Consider the following 18,212-nt stretch of genomic DNA (forward strand, 5'->3'; position numbering starts at 1 on the left):
TCATGTTTTGACAAGACACAGACAGACCAAATAAAGCAGATTTTTAGAAATGTGACTCATAGGCCAAATGGTTAACTTTTTGATGAAAGCACCAAAGCTGCTCAAGAGGAAGCATTTACACATTACTCTTCCTGTCCTGTGCATGTATCTCTCTCTCTCTCTCTCTGTGTGTGTGTGTGTGTGTGTGTGTGTGTGTGTTGGTGTCTGTGTACTGATTTGTCTCTTGACAGTGAGTCGTCAGTTCCTGCTGTGCCTTCTGGCTTGATGAGAACATCAAGAGGCCTTTCTGATTCGTGGCTGTGTGTGTGTGTGTGTTTATTTATGTGCATGTGTGTGTATGTTTTGGTCTGTCTGTCTGTCTCTGCCTGTCAGTCTCTTCTAAGTGGATGATGATTCATACAAATTCCAGATGCTTTTATATAAATGAGTCCTCCTTGTTATTTAGAGAGCGCCGCTTTGTAAGTGATAATGTAGCTGTGAGTGTCTGTTGTTCTGAGTCATGTAAACCATTTAATTAATCTACATCCTTTGACTTTTAAGCGTGGTAAGTGTAGCAGAGCGTTGTTTATTTACAAGCCCCATTCATTTTATAGTCGCTCACAATGCTGACATTTAACAGTTATATTGAACCTTAAATATGTGATCTTTTGAACATGAATATAGCAGCCAATAATTATTTGCTATGTAAAGATACAGTGGAGGAAATAGACAGATACACTCCTGCTGTATGTGTTGTAAGCTGAACTTCTTCGTCTTTTGTTTAGTTTTTTTCATATTGTAGCTAATCAGTTCACAAAAATATGCTTCTGAAAATTTTTCAAGTGAGATATAGTTTATGCAATAACAGAATATCGACTCAAGTTTGATCCAAGTTTTGCGTGCAGTGTGTGTTCAGATGACGCTTGCTTTTTCTTTTTCCTTTTTCAACTTTATTGACTGAGCAGCAGGCGCATTTGCTTTGGCTTGAGATGCTTGTGCTCAAGTGTGATATCTGGCAGTGAATGTCATGTATTTAACCCTGTAGCAGTTAACTTTCAGCACACTTTGAATGTTAATGAAAGCTATAATACTGGTAGTCCACCTATGTATAATTGAGTTGTTGCGGTATATTGATCAGTCTATGTGAGACAAATTTTCAGTATTGTTTCGCCACAAGGGATAAGTACTAGTACACTTAAAGCAACAAGGAGGAAGCAGAAAGATTCCGAAACTGTCTTCATCATTGTCTTTGCCTACAGTGTATCAAATGTTGACACATTAGCAAATGTTTTCTGGTAATGCTTTAGAGTACGGTGTAGATAAATGTAAGTAGTTACTAAGAATTGAGTGAGGCACAACCCAATAATTAATGAATTGTTAATGAACAGACTTCACCTCCATGATTATCAAAAGGAGTAAGTAGTGAAAATGTAATCATATTGTATTGAAGTTAATAGCTCAGCAGCCTGTCATTTATGACATTCTTAGCTTCACTGTAAAAATATGTATACTAATCCTCAAAATAACGACGGCGATGCATTTAAGTGAGTTTACCTTAAAAATTAATTGATAAAGATTTGTTCGCACATGTACCGGACATGTCTGGGTACGAGCAGCCAAGTGGTGATGGCAGAAATTCCCATCTCAAGTGAATGCGGCATAAAATTACAGTTGCATGTGTGCGGGGGGGCGTCTGTCCTGCAAAGCAAGAGGATGAAGCTGAAAATGTGGCTGAAAGTAGGCTGTTGATTCAGGGAGCCATCTGATTTATTGTTAATGGGAAAAAAATTGCTTAATGCAGCTTTAATGATGTTTGCTGCCACAATAAGAGACTCCATTTTTCACTCCTGAGCTGAACAAGCTGTTGCACCACCGCATTAGTTTAGAGCAAATGTTTCTTCCTGTTTTTCTCTCTTCTTTATTCCCTTCATTTTACTCTCTTATTTTCTCATACATAACAACCCTTGAGAAAGGCTTGCTACCCACCGAAAGACACTAAATTTTCCTCTGCAACCTTATTAATTAAAAAAAGGAAAATAATGTACACCACCCGCAGTTATTTGCTGTTCTGCAATTCCACGCCATTTATCAATAGAAGCCTCTTTCAGAGTGAATTTACATAAACCTGTAACAGCACTGCTTTATCATTTAATTGGTCCCCAGTGAGAGGGACACCTTAACATGCAAATAATACAGAAACTCTGAATTAATTTAATTTACAAGTGGTTGTCTGACAACTGTGGTACTCTGGCTTAAAGAGTTTTCAATTTTCTTCAGATTAACAGAAAGCCAGAAGTCCGGTATGTGAGGAGATATGCATATTTTATTTTGGTGATATTGATTATTGTGCAGCCTGGGACAACACTCGAGGCAACAAAGAACACACACACAACAGTCAAAAGAAAAACAAGAAACAGAAACGCTAATGGCTATTTCTTGAATAAAGTTTTTTTTTTTTTCTTTTGATTGGCAGGTATCTCCTCTAGTCAAAAATGTGTCTTTCGTTTTTGTTCCCACAGTTGAATGTTTGAGCTTCACTGTGTAGAATGATGTTGCAGAGTCTGACGCTATAAATGGACGAACACACAGAGATGTGTTGCTAGGGAAGCATTGCCAGGAAAGCCATTGTTTTCCTGTGGCATGGCGCTCCTGTATGCTCCTCTGTTGGGCTGCAAGTCGTGTTTGTAGATACATAAAACTTAAAATATTCTCAACTTTCCAGTGCAAGGTGCAGGATTAGCACCGCTTTTTCTATCTATTTCATTTGTTTGATCACTCGGTTGCACATGCAGGTCCTCTCCACAGCCAGAGGACCTGCAAAATCCGATTTTAAGTGGTAGAAGAATTGACTGTAGTGAAGGAGGAGACATCATTTTTCTAGCAGTTGAAATTGTTAAGTGAAAAATACTTACAGATTCATATATTCTGAAATGAATCCTGCAAAATACTGTTATTCCTGATGAATAACTTAACAATACAAACCAACAATCAAAAAACAATTAAAAACAATTAAACAATTAAACAAAACAAAACAATTAAAAAGGCATTTTTTTTCTATGAGCCCTGCAGATTGGAAGAAGGCCTCAGGCCCCCTTTACATTCTGGTGTGACACTGTTACACTGTTTTCATTGCAATGTGTCGAAATATCTAATAACTGTATTTCTGCTACATGTAACCCGTGACTCTCTATCCCTGAAAGTGACAGTGACTGGTAGGGTTGAGGTTGTGTGACTTTGTTGTTTACTCTTCGGTGAGAAGTCCATTTATCATGCTGAGAGGAGGAGGTGTAAGCGGGAGTAGTCTGATAACATGGGCTACTGCACCACAGTATGTGGCATGTGTACTGTAGCTAGGATCTGCAAAAGAACTGTTTGCTACAGAACAGTACTGATGGAACTGTAATAAGACTAGCAATGTTTTTGGACATTCAGGACATAAATTACTAATGATGGGTTAGATATTTGACATGTAGTTTATGTTTATAATTACAATATATAACTACTGCTGTACAAATACTCGAATTTTAAATTATAACTTATTATTACTAGCTTACATATAGTAGCTAGCATAAAAGCAGGCAGGTTTACTATAAATCCTGGGTCATCTCTTTGGGTCAGGAAATGTGCACCTTCACCACTTCGTGTCTGTTCTAGTGTCTTATCTAGTGTACAAAAGGCTTGTGTAAATAAATCACCGGTGTTTTATCTTATATAAACCACCATCTTTTGGTCCGGCAAAGTAAGAGAGTGGGCTGCTGGTGACATGGGCTGCTGCACCACAGTGTGTGGCATGCATATGCACTGTAGGTAGGCTGTGCAGAAGATGTGTTTGGTACAGAGTAATGTTGAAATGTTTCGAAAACAACAGTGAAAACAATGAAAACAACAGATGTAGTGTGAAGACCTAGCGAAGTAGCGTTGGATCATGGGAGTTGTTGTTTTCATTATTAAACAGCCACCGTTGCCAGTGGAAATGCTTATCAGTCTGATTTATCTATCTGAGGTGACTCGCGGATGAGTTAATGTTTTAAAGTTTTATTCACATTACATATGTCCTGTTCACAGACTTTCTCTTCACTCTCTGACTCTCTCCTGCTATAGCGACAGGTGACCAAATGAAACAAAACCGTTACAATGAATAAAATGTGAATGACTTCTCTGAGTTAGAACATTGTCAGAGACATTTGGAGTAATTCAAATACACAACTCAACAAAATTTCTAATTAAGGTTAATGATGCATGCTACACCTTTAAATGGAAAATTGTACCAGGACAACAATTTTAGTTGCTCAGAGTTGGGGCTCCGGTCAAACAGGACTCCTCAGTTCCTGGAGGCCTGCTTAACGTGTAAATTGGCCAAAAAAGTAATTATTGTCTGCGATTGATCCCACTAATCCTTTCTGCAATACAGCTGTAGCCAGTGGCATTAAAGTCCTGGGAGGAATTCTTTTGATTTTTTGCTTTTTTTTTTTTTTTACTTGCATATCATATTTTGGAAATGTAAGATTGCACTGGAAACATAATTGTTCCCTTTTGAGTGTTTAGATGAGCACAGAGGCCCACAGGTGTCTATCGCTTCACAGTAATGGATAGCAGTAGTTGGATTTTGGTATTCTGGCCCTGTATTGCTGGCATTGAATCAGGCTAGTAGAAAAACATCTACTGTATTTTTCCCAGTTATGTCACTTTCAGGCAGCGTCAAAAAGCTACTTGTAAAAAGACTCTGTTAGCCTGACAGACAAAATACATCATAGCAACAAAAAGAAAAATGTATTAGTGGCTCAAAATGAATATCACAATCCATTGTTTTGCATTTTTCAGTCTGTGTAATGCAGTGTTCAACATTCTAACTGTCCTCTAATTTAGCTCTTAGCCCTGATCAAGTGCAAGCATTCACGTCATTTGACAGCTCAACCCTCCCAGAGTTGTGGTTAGGAAACGACCCAGAAAATAAACAAATCACTACCTCAAGCCTCTACCATGTGTGCCACAGTTTGGAAAACCCGGGTTTAACAGTGTCTTTGATTACCTGTGTGGACAAAGACATGCTGACTCAGTTCTTCTGTGCTCTTACTCATTGGCCCCTATGGACAGATCGACTCACTGATTGGCCCTGAGCATACAAAGGGCAGCAAGCAGGAAGTCCTCATAAAGAGAGAGGGATGGTCAATCTTCCAGCTCCCCAGACAGCCACAACTTGCCTTCTGCTGAGCTTTATCTATTCTTCAGATGCATTTCTTTCCGTTAACCTATTTGTTGTTTATGTTTATCTCCCAATTTAAGGTAGCCCTTCTCTCTTTCCCATCCTGTTTCCCACTCTCTCCTTCCATTGTGTCTCTATCTCTCCCTCTTTGTTTCTCTAAAACTTTCTCCCTTCCACTCCCCAGCACTGTCTCAGGCCTCACACTCTCTCACACTCCCTCTGTTTCTTATTTTAATGTTTCTTCGTGTTCTGTTGGCAGTAGTGTCCTTTTCCCTTCCTGTCTCCTCTCTTTTCCCTACAGCAGCTTTCAGAAAATTGTCTTCTGTTTGAAATGAGACAGAGGAGATTGGCTAGCAGTATTAGAGTGAAAGAGAGACTCTGTAAGGAGGTTGTAAAAATGACTCCTCCATGGGGAAATACCACCGCTGTATTAAGATCTCCTCGTCTCCTTGTCTTTTAAACGGCTCCCATTCTCCAGCTAATTGTTTTGAAGCCTGGCCTGTAAATCCCCAGCGAGATTTGGCACTACTCATTGAATTAGCCTGGAGTTACAGAAATATCTCTCTTTTATCAACCTTTGAGAGAGAAATATGTCTTTTCACCCCCCACCCTTTTCTCCCACAGTTACAGTCTTCTCCCTCCATTTTCTGCCTCATAAAAAGCATTTCTGCTTCATTCACTTCACTGAGCAACAGGAAAAAGAATGTGACAAAGATGGTGAGGATTCAGATCATGTCACAAGACTTAATCCACCGAGCCATCAGGATTTCTCCTAATACTGCGGTATCAAAATACGCTTATTCAGAACTTATTATTTCTGGAGGGTACGATCCCAAATGGCAAACCTTTTTGTCATCTGAGAACTGATGAAACCATGTATAGCTTATCAGTCAGGCCAGGGTTTGTGATTGAAGTTAAAGTCCAAGCACACTGGAAGCAATTTACTGAAAAGCATCAATTGTAGAGCTTAGGTTTGTATGACACACTGCAGGTGGCAGATTTGAAGCGTCAGCTGCAGCAGTGTTGCTGTGGCTCAGGACGTAGATCTTGTTGTCTATTAATTTGAAGGTCGATGGTTCGATCCCTGGCTGCATGTTGAAATGTCCTTGGGCAAGATATTAAACTCCAAATTGTTCCTGATAGCTCCTCGATCAATGTATGAGTGTGTATGGTTGTGTGAATGCCAGCTTGTAAACATCTTTGATTGGTCAATAAGACTGGAAACTGCTATTTAAATGTGGTCCAATCAGCATTCATTTCACCATACCAACAGGTAACATTAGCATCCAAAGTTGATAACAAACCTGCACCCTTTCAGCAGTTATTAGTTGACTCAAAAGTGTACCCCTAACACTGTGCAGCAGCTTAGTTTATAAAGAAAATTGTAAATATAATTGAAATGTTAGATATGGTTTCACGGGGATTCTAAATGCACCTAAAATCTAAAACTTCTGATATAATGACCCAATTTAGTATATTTTAAGAAAACATGAGCCCAAGGACAAGAGACTAATTTAATTCAACTTTACTATTACGTTAAAGTTGAAGACCTTGCTGAAGAAACTTCTTCAAACCGCCTCAAAACAAAACCAACAACCTTGAGTGGTACCGTACCAAGTCAAAAGTCTTTGCATCAGGAGGTGGAGATGGTGGCAAGAAAAAAAATGGAATGAAGAAAATTGTTGCTTTCTGTACATGAGACAATTTCAGCACTGAGCCAACAACCTTGACAGGTTTGTATTTTTATACACATAAGTCAAAGAAGTGTTTACAATGTGACTCAAAGCCAAGGGGACTTTGGAGTAAAGTGTTGCCATCCGTTTGCGTGTAAGTCAAATTAAGCCAAGTTAGTTTGACTGATATGGATATTACTGGGCTGGATATTACCATAGAAGCAGGTTCTTCCATATTCATGCTGATTATTTTGGTCTCTTCACACAAAGCAGGAGAAAATACTGTCTGCTTAACAGTTTAGAAACCAATCATCAGCTTTGATGTGAAGCCTTGGCAGACTGCAAGGGTGAGAGAAGTGAGAGGGGAGGGAAGAGAATGAGTGTTTGTGGGGAAAGAAGAGCCAAGCGAGTAAAAAGCGGCGCACAGATGAAGGGAATGAGAGAAAGTCAGAGGAAAGTGTGCGTACTTTAGAAGGACCCAGTCAGAGAGTGAGACTGGGAGATAAAAGAGCGTTCGTTCTGGTCAAGATGAGATGGTTGATTGTATATGGACGGCATCCAGGAAGTATCTGGAGTGAATTGGAAGAGCTTCCCGTCCTTTGAGAGAATCTCTTTTAATCATGGCTGTTGGGGCTGTGGGAACCAGCCTCACCACCGAGAGGACGCTGTTAATTAGACGGCATGTTACTGCACATCCCTGTAGAGTCAACACCCTGCACGGCCACGATTGCACTCTGCTTCTGTCTCTTACACACAAACACACACAAATCTTAACGCTTTTGCTTCCTCTCATCTTTATATACACAAATATTCACGTGGATATACACAAATGTCTTAAATGCATACGGTAAATGGTAATGTTTTCATATATGCACACATTCAAGGGATGAGCCATTTTTCTTAACTTGGCCACAACAGATGTGAACGCTCTTTGCCAATAAAATTTCTGGCATACGTCATCTTAATTTTGGGGCTTTTCCTCTTGCAACATTACACAGTTATCACATTTATGTGAGTGATGCACCTGCATTTCAGGGAGCAGTTATCTGGCCTTATTTTTAACTTGTGTTATGTTGCTGTTCAAAGCTCACTCGTAAAAAAAAAAAAAAAAAAAATCTAACTTTTAAACATTTTAAACATACTGCTAATTGGTCTTCAACTTAATGAGTCATCTGTGTACAGATGCTTTTGTACCTGAGATTTGCAGTTTTGCTGTCTGAGCTGCAGGTGCAATAAAATTAATGTGGTAAACTCTCAACAGTTGAACATACACCACATGGCCAGAAGTATGTGGACATGTACACATTATATCTCAATCCCTATTGTATTGTAACATTTTATACCAAAACAACTGGCTTTAAATGGCCCTCTAATGGACCTATATGCTTCTAAAAGGAATGCTTTCAACAAGATTTTTGGACCTGGCTGGTGAACTTTGCTCCCATTCAGCCGTAAGATCCATCATGTATTCAAATCTGAACATTCAAGATTTGATCTATTCCATACATGTTTTAGCACCAAATGCTCCCAAGCCCTCCTTCTTAAAAACCTTTTTCCAGTGTGTCCTGATCTGCATGATGATGTTGCCGCATATAAACCCGTCACATCCACACAAAATCCTGCAATGCACCACCTTCCCATAGGGTTGGTTTTGTGCTTTAATTTACCACCATAAAACAATCAATAAATAATGTTTTGTTTCTCTGATTAACTCCTTTGGTTTCACTCTATAGCTTTCACACATTCACTTTTTAGCTTGCTTGACCACTGCTGCTGTCTCTGTCTGTCTCTGTTGTCTTGTCTTGTCTTGTCTTGCTGAACAGGTGAATACAAATTGGAATTGTATTTTTTTTTGTTTGTTTTTTGCAAACACCAGCTGACAAAGATATACCAAAAGGTTTTTTCTAGGGCAAATGCTGATTATCAGTAATCAAGGAGACTCAGAACCAATATACATATACAACCCAATCCCTGTCCTCAATTAGTGGTCCCAGTTCAGCGGCAGATTGTAGCACAGAAAGCTGAGTTGCTCATCATCGTTATTCTCATAAGCTGCTGAGATGTCACAGAAGATGCTCTTAGTAGGAACAAACAAGCATGGTGAGCAAAGAAATCTTGGAGCATTGTGATGTTTATTGCAAGCAATGTCTCCTGCCTTACCTTTGAAACAAGGCCCTGCTCACTCTCCACAGCTGCTCCATTCTTTAAATGTGTTCCTCTTTTCCACTCTGGTACCTTAAGTCTTGATAGGTTAATACTTGTGATTTGTTAAGGAATTAGGTTGATTGAGCAACAGTACAGAGAGATTAACACAGACCCAGAGAAGCCGGCTGCATCAGAACCAAAGTAGCAAGCATTTAAAGGAATTTATTTTATCAGCAATACATCTTCGACATCTTGACAGAATGCGAATTATAAACTTTGCTGAACTGCAAGCCTGTTGACAACATTTTTATTTTCTTCCAATCACATAAAAACATGGAAACATTCGTCTTGGTTCATTTTTAGCTCCCCATCTTGCTTCTTAACCTTTTCTGCAAGTTCTCACTCTGCGCCTGTTTTTCTCCATCACCTCCATCTTATTTTGAGGCACACACCGATCTTCTTTTCTCTCATGCATACACACCCCTGCTTCTCTCAGTTGCTCTGATGAAGACGTCACTGTCTGTTTGCATCCAAAGTCAGTTGTCTGAACACTGCTCAGGTAGTCTGGCATTGTCAGCTCAGTTCGAAACTTCTCAGTTAATTTCTGATTTCCAAGAGACATTCGTATATCATTCTCCTCAGGCTACAAGACTCCATTTACAAGAACGGCAATGTTACCTCGCAGATTGTTGTAAAACACGCTTAATTGACTCTCAGTAGAAACAAAATAAAACTCCTCAAATCTGCCTTGGGTATTGTCTGTTAGGTTGAGTTAGATGTTCTGGCTGTACAATCTGTTTCTGCCGATACCCGACCTCCCTGACGCAGCCATCTTGGTTGTTTCATATCACACCTTCCCCTTGTTAGATAAACGGTTGCGATTCAACCAACACAAACCAGAACGGAGGGGAATCTGTCTGAAAGGAAGTGGGATCAGACGCATCTGCCAGAGCAAATAAAACATGAGCTTGCACATTCATGTGGTTCCCAAGCTACTGCTCAGGCAAGACTTTTATGAGAATTACATTAATCTGCTGAGGTAATTCACACCCTCACGCTTTATCTGTCTTCACTGCCTGTCTTTCTATCTCTGCATCTCACCATCTTTCTCTCTCTGCCTCTGTGTGTGTTCCCTTCATTTCTCTCCCTCTAAATGACTTTTGAAGCTGAACGGTTTATTTATAGGGCCAATTAAATCTGGAGGAGACTCTGTGGGCTTTGGTGGAAAATATGTCTAAAAAAGCTGAATAGTTTTACATTTTTTAATCTTGAAGGCCTGCAAGATCTGTTAACTGCTCATCATGTTGGGTAGATAGATTGTATTTGATCTCAGTGAAACAGGAAGGGAAGACATGAGTATGGGGTAGTGAATCTTTTCTTGTAAAAGTCTAATGGAGTTCCTGGAGCATAGACAGCAGGTTACTGACAAACGCTGCACGAAAGGGGAGAGAGAAAAATTGTAAGATTAACCACAGCAGAGAAAATACTGAAGACAGGAATGAGGAACGTACTAACTATACAACACAGCTGCTTTTGCACAGACAGAATCCAACTTTAACTTTAGATAACGCAGATTTTTGGAGTGAAAAACACAATGCTACTCTTAATGGTTGTGTTTAAAAGTTCAAGAAGAAGCTGTTTTTTTTTTTTTTGGCATTGAATTGAACTTGACAGCAGTTTGCCAGACGCAGTAGTGATACACATCAATACAACAGTTTCTTCAACATTGTGTACAAAGAGACATTGAGCTATCACTGTCTGTGCCTTTATGAACCTGAAAGAGCTGTTCATGACCGTGGACTGTTGATCCCAAAATCAAAAACATGTTTTCCCTCTTACCAGTTGTAGTATTTATTTCATCTGGATTGTTCTGGTATTAGTTGCAGAGTTTTGGAGATATCGACTGTATAGATGTCTGCCTTGATTCTAACAGAACTAGACAGCAAAAAACCACACCTGGAAAACTCAACAACAATGTCTCTTTCCAGAAATCATGACCCGATTACTCAAGATAATTCACACACCTTGCTGTGAGCAGTTTCATGTAGGAACTATTTTCTTTCTGCCGAACTGTACAGTATAGCAGCACAGAAGGTAACAAGCTGAGAACATACGCTCATGGAGAGGAGGCTTGTGCTTGTGACAGTGTGGGATGTAAACATTAATGGTGTCCTTATTGGGTGAGCTGAAATGCTGGTTAGCTTAGTTAGTTAGTGAGTAAATGCATGTTTCCTTCTGCATGGTGATAGAAAATTCATACGCTGTATAAACTCAAAGTGGATGTGGACAGTTTTCTCTCCCTTATGTGCCTGACCATCATTATTGTTGGTATCCTTGTTGCAACAAATAAATCGTTTTCTGTTTTCCTCACAGTAGTGACAACCAGTACAGGACAAGACCAGTTCATTCACTCATTTAGTCCATAAGAGATGGACAAGCAGACCAAAATGATGCCAGGCTGCCACCCTGACTGGATCACCTTCATTTTCCCACACATTTCATACCTACATAGAAAATGTATAAAGAGACATTTTAATCAAAATTTCTTGAAACTATTTTATATCAAAGGATTAATCCTCCATTCATTGAAAAAATCCTCAGCTTTTGCTTGCATAGCCTAAAGTTCTTCTCCAAAACCATTTGACAAGGCCAGCGCAGCTAAATACCGTCAGTGCATCAAGGCTGTTTTGGGATAGACTTGAAGAGAAACTCGTGACAGAACTTACCTTCAAAGCCAACAGCAGCCCCAGAGCCAGACCCTGACAACGTGAGTGATGCTAGCTGGCAGCTGGCTACACACTCCTACTGTTAGAAAGGCAGAAAGATAGAGAGGGACAGCAGGGAGAGATGAATGATTCAGGTCAGTGTCAGAACAGGATTGATTTGGATCAGAACCAAAACCACTGATGGCTTATTGAGACAGAGATGGATGGAGCGATGGAGAAAGAATGACTAATAGCTTTTAGATACAGGATGTCAAGCTGCCAGTTGGCTTCTGCTGGACGGAGGAGGTCATGGGAGGAAAGAGGGGGGGTGTACAGTATGATGGCTAGATGGCACACTTACACATACACACATCTTACAGCCTTGGCTGCCATTCAGATTTGGAACCGGATGCTTTTAAAGCACTGCAGTATACCGCATAATTAATTAGGTATTACTACATTCCATGATTAGGACGTTACGTCTTGTACACAATAGAGAATGGCAAAAATGTTTAGAGAGATGGTACATGAGAACAGATTGTGATGTGCACTTATACTCCTCCTGCTGTAAGTACATGCTTAGTGCCTCATCCCAGTACACCACAGAATATCGTGTCCATTGTCCAGCTATTGTCTGTTCTGCATTGTCCTCTGTAGCAGCCAAATGCCCAGAGCCGCTGGACACTACACTGGACACAATGGACGGACACAGAGAGGAGCCACGTCTTGGCAGAAAGGAGATGCACACATTCACATACACACAACAACACATTCATGCATACGGTATGCACATATGGCACACACACTCACATGGACGTACAGTATTACACACGTGCACACATTCATGGGCATAAACACACACTCACATCTGCTCAAAGGCACAAAGCTGGCATAACAATGGCAGGCAGAGAGGGCCAGACTTGTACACAAGCCCCTATGGGGTTGGAGGGGATACACACACACACATCTAACACACACACACACATCTAACACAAAGACAAACACAGAAAAAAAAACAAAACAAGGGCCTACATCCCAAAGGCAGAGAGTAGAGAAACATAGACCTTCCACAGTCAGAGGATCACAATATAAAAGAGAGACACAAGAGAGGGGATGACAAAAAATGATGTTGATGTGGGGAAAAAAGAATGAGAGAACGATATCATCTCCATTGAGAGAGAGCTGCACTGTCTGATGGGACAGTGTTGTTCCTGTATGTTTCTGTAGCTGAGACAGTGTCAGAAAGAAAACACTGGTGTCAAGTGAATTATATCAAGAAAGAAGGGAAAGCCGTACTCTCGTGGGACATGTCTGACTGTCCTGTCTGATAGGAAGGTAAGGATAAAGCAAAGTTGAGCAAAGACATTTCTTGGTCCTACCAGTTTCTAATGTTCTGGGCAGTGACAGAATAACTTCCTCCATTTTTAGGTAAAATCTTCAACTGTGGCAGCAATGAACACCATGGGTGAATTTGTGCACCTGCAGTGGACTAGAGAGTCAAAATGCATGTCAAGCAAGAACAAAAGACTGCATGGACTCAGTTCATGGAGAGAGGGCCAGACTGTTTACTGACATGGAGCAATGTGAAATATTTTTGCATGAATGATACTGGATATCAGCCTCAGCAGGTAATGTCATGTATGTAAGGCTGACTTTTGTCACCACAGCTGGCTTTGCACATTTCCCACTGATTGGTTTGACGATTTGGCCTCATTCAAGGTGACACCAACTCCCTTTTAAGTTATTATCAGGGAGAAGATGTGCAGATGTGTATCATGCTGTGATCAACTTGTGAGGTCTTGTTTGTCCCGGGAAGCTTGGAAATTTGCTGATAACGGCGTGCGCAGCGCTGTAATGTCAATTCAAGTGACTCAACACAAGCTTGACAAGCAACAATACAAGATAACTCACTTAGTATTGCTTGTCTTTTTGGCGGGGCTTTTGGAACACCATCAATGTCACGACACATGACCAAACTGAGAAACTGCTGTTGAATAATTAAAGTGGAACATGTAAGATTGAACCGAACAGCGTGACTGATGTGCATTTGTATGGCAATCTGCAGCCGACAGCGTGAGACTGGGTGTTGCGTGTGCGTGAGAAAGAGCGTGTTTGTTTCTGTGTGACAGATCGAGTACACACATGTGTACTCAGGTGTGTATTCATTAAGCCGAGCAGCAGTGCTAAACTACATGCTCACGTAAGGGAAGCACCCAAAGATGTGTTGCGCAATGCAAGAAATGTGAAACACATGTTGAATTTTCATCAGTTGCACTCATGACATGTGACCGTACAACAGGTAGGGCATAACACGCACATCGAAACATTAAATGTATACGTAATAGTCCAAAATGCAACAGTACCTGTTGTCTCCAGCTCTTTATTCAGGTGTAGCTGTATGTTTTCATCCATCCTTATTGTGCAATATTTTAAATGAGACAAGATAAGAAGAAAGTGCTGAAAAATGTCAGCATCTACACTCATTTCACAGAACAAAGAGTCATTAACCTCAGTTTCTAAGTCAACACGCTCTGTAGCAACAAAAGCCTTTAAATGGCTCGCTGGAGGAAGGTTAGTTGTGAAGAAACTTCAGGAACTGTCAGCTTTGCACTAACTGTAAAGTTTGTTACAGTTCTGAAAGAGGATCATTGCGACATAAAAAATCTTTTTTAATACACTGGCTCATTCAGTGTTGCCTGCATGACTACACGCACAGATCAGCAAAGGGTCCCCACAGCTTGATTGAGGGCATGGACCTACGCAGTACCGTGTAGGAGAGTCAGTGAAGTTAACCTGAATTCAGTTGAAATGCCAAGATGTCTAACTTCCCTGCTTTTCAGTGCTTCCATATAGCAAGAGCTTTTTGTTAGTCAGGAAGTCAGAGGAAATTGAATCACTTCTGACTTTGTTACAAGTGATATTATATGATATGAAAGTGATGTTTGTGACATTACAGTCGGACTTTCATCAGACCACCAGCCTTCTCTGTGCGCTTGTGAACATTTTCTGTTCATCTACTGGATATCTGCTTGGAGAGCTGCGTACACTTTCCCCCCCACAGATAAAACAAACAAATTGCAAGACAACAAGCTTGAGGCCAGGGCTTTGAAACTGTCAGTGTAGATGAGTGTGTGTGCACGTGTGAATACATTCAGTATAGCAATGTTCTCTCAATCACTTAAAGGAAGAATTACCAGCTTACTGTTAGCTACCACGACAGCTTGAGTAAGACTTAGTTTTAAGGTTTAAATTAGAATTAAGTTTGGGTTGGGTAAGAGCTGGGATTATGTGTTATGCTTTACGTTTTTGCATGTGTGCGTGTGCTGTGTATTCTCTTGAGCTGTATCTTTATAGGATCTTTTCATGTGTGTGTTTTCAGGTCTTGTGTATTCATCTTACCATCAATACATGCATCACGTGTTTTTCACGTTTGTCGCATATCATCAGTGACCCTGGCAACACGTGTTTATTTATGTATGGGTTTTTTTTTGCTTAACATATATATCACATATAGTTGTCTCCATTTACCAGTTGAGGTCAGGGTTAAGGTCTGCAACATCATCTTCTGTCTGCCTCTTTCTCTACCTGTCTACTTAGAGGCTCACCAGTCTTCTGCATCCATCCCACTCCTTTTCTTTCTCGGCCTGTCTGCCTGTTAGCGACAGCAGCTGTGCAGGGATACATCTAGCAGGAAATTCTCTGTCTTGACTAGCTGTCTTTTTTTTTTCCTGACAGCAGAGAAGCTCAGAGCTGAAGAATCAGGAAACAGCTTTTATCTTGTCAGTCTCCTGCCTTTTGCTCCCAACTCCCAACTCTGCTTCTGAGAGGAGACGCTGAGCGAGAGACAGAGAGAGAAAGCAGGAGAGGGTGGAGCGATGAAAGCAGGACAGAGTGAGGAAATGATATTACACAGAGAGAAATGAAAGAAAGAGAAAGTGAGACAGAAAACTGATGCTGGAGTCTCTCTAAGAAATGCTGTTTCTTTCTCCTTCAGTCTTCCTCTCACTCTGTGTTTTCCTGGCTGTTTTGATGTATTCAGACAAACCCACAGTGCTGCGATGGTGAAACAGGCGTGCAGACACAACAGATGAAGAGTGTCAGCTGGTGGTTAGAGGCTCACACATGCTGCTTATCTCTCTCTCTTTCTCTTCCCCAACCACATTCTCTCTCTCTCTCTTTCTGCTCAGTCTTTTGTCTCACTCTCTTTCCTCTCTTTCCCCCTCCTGGCTTAGCTGTTGGAATGAACTTGAGATCAGTCATCTCCCAAACATTCGATCACCAGGCATGATGTACAGATTGTCTTTCTGAACCATCTGCACATAAGCACTCTGGCCCCTCCTCAGACCCCCCCAAAAAAAGAGTGGTTTGTGTAACACTTGAGTTGCTATTTAATCATATTGTAGTGCAATACAGAAACACGTTTACTGGAGCTTCGGTTGTGTTGCAAATGGTTGCACGAGTGTATGCATCATACACAGTCACAGTTCATGGCAGGATGTTACATATTCAACACAATGTCACAGTGAGTGATGCTTGAGAGGCCGCTGAAGTTATTTTCTGAGATGTTGGCCATTGTGATAATTATAGCCATTATCATTACGACAATAGTGGTCAGAAATCATGTTTGCAAATCAGGCTTTTTTGTCTTTGAAACTTTAACATTATAGTTTTTCTCTTTTACTGAGCTAAAATGAGCTTAATTGCCTTGCCTTGGTTTGCTGGTACTGTACCAACAGTCACCTCTGGTTTAAATAAATCCTTAACGCAGAGTTAGGTGTGAAAATATTCACACTGGTCATGACTGCCTCTCGCTGCTCTCCTGCTTCACGCCTGTCCTGTCCCTGCCTGCCATGTCTTCTGGTCCCTGGAGTCCTGGTCTAAACCACTAAATCACCTCAGCACTGTGTTGTCAGACTGCCTTCCGTGTGTCTTGGAGACACTTGTGTTCAGTCAGCTAATTGTCAGGTGGCCAAATCTCACATGTTACATCTTTAAAACATCTTCATTTGGAGGTATCGTCTCTGTAGGTACAGGTAGTATCACAGTAGCACAGGTATACACTGCATGTTCAGTTAAGAAATCTGATACATAGTCCCCAAAGTAAGTAAGAGAATTTATTTTTAAGTGTTTCCTGTTTTCCGATTGGTTTCTTTTAATGCCAATATTTTTTAATGTATTTTAGTTTTTGCTGCTTTGGCTCTACAGCTTTGTGTTCTGTTGTGTTGAAGATGTGACCACAGTGTGACACTTGTTGCTTTTCATGTGCACGATTGAAAATGAGCAAATTAGTGGAAAAAAATGGTTTTCACTTAGGCCAGGAGTCTGTTTCACTAAATCTGCAAAATGCAGACTGCAATTTTTGACACATTTAACATAACAGAATTATATTTGTCAGCTTTTAAATTTTGTTTTATTTACTTTATTCTTCTCTTTGTTTGATGGCTTATGCAGGTCATGTTAAGTATCAGTTTCTTTCAGACCCCTCTCTATTTTCCCAGTCACATTTCAATCAGTTTGTAACATGTGGACTGAGACCAGCTACATTTTCTGTATGCTCATATTAGACAAGCTGGCTGGATGTCCTGGCTGTTGTCAAAACTAAACCCGTCCTCCTCTGTCTGGCACCGGACCCTCACACCATTACCAGCACTGTGTGGTGACGCCATGCATTTTTCTATTAGCTTTTGTGTGGCTTGTTGTGCGCTCTTGTACATTCACGGGTGTTGTGAAAATCATCCGTAGTTTTGTGCAGCACACTGGCATCGTAATGCCTGGCTCAGACTCGGAGCGACTGTAATCTACAGTCAGCACTTCTGTCAGACCCTTAATGGTTTTACTGCACTCTGGTATAGCTGAAAATGGCTGCATTATTGTATTCACAAGGCAGACACACACGCACACATATACATGCACATATGCAGGGACACACACACACACATGCACAGTACTATAATGACCTTGACTAAGTAGCTCTCCAAATTGTAAGTGACTTTTAGAGCACTCTGCTTTTCTCTGCATTTGCCTGAGCTACATTCACTCTGCACACCGTGTCTTTTCCCTGCATGTGTGTGTATGTTTATGTGTCACTGTTTTATCAGAAAACAGATTTTCTTCACGTTGTGCCCGGGTGAGTCAGAAAGCAGGTGGGACATCACTGTGGAAGGAGCTGCCTTGCCTGATAAAGAAAAGAAATGGAGAGGACATCATGACAGCACTGACTGGAATATTCACGAGCCACAACAACTCGTTTTCAAAGGAGCGTCTTTATCTTAATTCAACAACAAATTTATTTAACTAAAGGAATGAGCTATGAACGATGTCACACAAAACAGAGAATGAATGTCAGGCCACACATGTCAAGTCAGGTGATTCTTCTTAATCCAAGCTACAAATCAGACCATAAAAGTAAGGCAGTGTGAAACAGGTGGCGCATTACAATTCGATAATCACAGAATGGGGCTAATGTCTTGTGAGAGTGGGGTTTCACTTTTGTAAGGCAGCATTCAT

At 40.7% G+C, this 18,212-nt stretch overlaps 1 long non-coding RNA gene across 3 annotated transcripts in view; it reads left to right on the plus strand.

Moving 5' to 3' along the window:
• LOC124064478 overlaps nucleotides 1–18,212 on the plus strand; it is a 93,254-nt gene that overhangs the window by 15,777 nt on the left and 59,265 nt on the right. Inside the window, exon 3 of one of the 3 annotated variants that reach the window (XR_006844265.1) lies at nucleotides 17,804–17,945. The exons of the other annotated variants lie outside the window; for them this stretch is intronic. This is a non-coding gene — a long non-coding RNA (uncharacterized LOC124064478). Of the gene's footprint in view, nucleotides 1–17,803; nucleotides 17,946–18,212 lie in introns of those variants that run through there. 3 annotated transcript variants of the gene reach the window in all.

Source organism: Scatophagus argus, chromosome 9, assembly GCF_020382885.2.
Source record: "Scatophagus argus isolate fScaArg1 chromosome 9, fScaArg1.pri, whole genome shotgun sequence".
In the NCBI taxonomy this organism is placed as follows: domain Eukaryota; kingdom Metazoa; phylum Chordata; class Actinopteri; family Scatophagidae; genus Scatophagus; species Scatophagus argus.